At 52.8% G+C, this 994-nt stretch overlaps 1 protein-coding gene across 3 annotated transcripts in view; it reads right to left on the minus strand.

Annotated features, from left to right (window-relative positions):
* Positions 1-994, minus strand: part of PLEC (plectin) — a 225,016-nt gene that overhangs the window by 128,905 nt on the left and 95,117 nt on the right. The gene's annotated exons all lie outside the window — the stretch shown is intronic.

The following is a 994-nucleotide window of genomic DNA, read 5'->3' on the forward strand; positions in this document are numbered from 1 at the left end:
TGGGGATGACGCGATAAAATAAAATCTGTTCATTCACCAAGTTCAGTCAATGAGATGAATCTGCGAGTTCACTTTAAATGCCCAATAATGAGTAAGGGGAAGAACAAAGCAGGACCTTAGCTCGCACCTGATTGGACGATTGCAGTGAACGCAGCTTCAGCTCATTCACTAAACCAAGCGCACGTTCACTTTGCAGTCTGAACAGTTTTTTTTTCCCCCGTAGTGAATCTTCTCCATTACATCTCTGGAGCGGGGACAGAAGACGACGCATTGGCAGCACTTTGCAGACATTAGAATCCAATCGGGGCGGTGATGGTGCCAATGTGGCGATGACGCAGCCAATATTTTGCTGATACAATGTATACGGATCAGAACTCTGCGTCAAGGTCTCTGAGATCTGTCCAATTTTGGGGCGGGGGTGGTCTGCTGCTGCCCATACACATGAGATGGTCGCCGGGTCGCGTCTGTGGCCACCGTCAGCCACTTTATATTGCGGATACAATGTAACCGGATCAGAGTCCTCGTCTTATCCCGGCCGTGTAAACATTTACAGGATACATTTCTCCAGAAGGAAGGGGGGGGGGGAGGGGGGGACACGGCAGGGATGGCGGCGGCTGGCACGGAGAGGGTTAAACGTGCACACATGGTTCTGTTTAGTTCTGCGGTCCCGCCTCCAGCCCGGTGTAACCCCTTCCTCTCCGCAGAGCACCCGGATCACAGCCAGGTGACTTGCACGGGGGAATACCCCAAATTCTGGGTAATGTTCCGATCGCTCATCAGAACTGGATTGGAGAAGCTACGAAACGTCTTCAACATTACAGAACAAGTCCAGCTGAATGTGACCGACTACTACCAGATATACCACGACCCGGATCAATGAGAACCGGCACAGCCAGCCGGGGCTGACGCTTCTCCGTATGGGTGTGACGCATACCGCGCCGCGACCACCACGTCCGATCAATCACTCATCGTCCATCTCAGAGCACGGCACAGC

Source organism: Nanorana parkeri, unplaced genomic scaffold, assembly GCF_000935625.1.
Source record: "Nanorana parkeri isolate BGI_ZX_2015 unplaced genomic scaffold, ASM93562v1 scaffold588, whole genome shotgun sequence".
Taxonomy (NCBI): Eukaryota; Metazoa; Chordata; class Amphibia; order Anura; family Dicroglossidae; genus Nanorana; species Nanorana parkeri.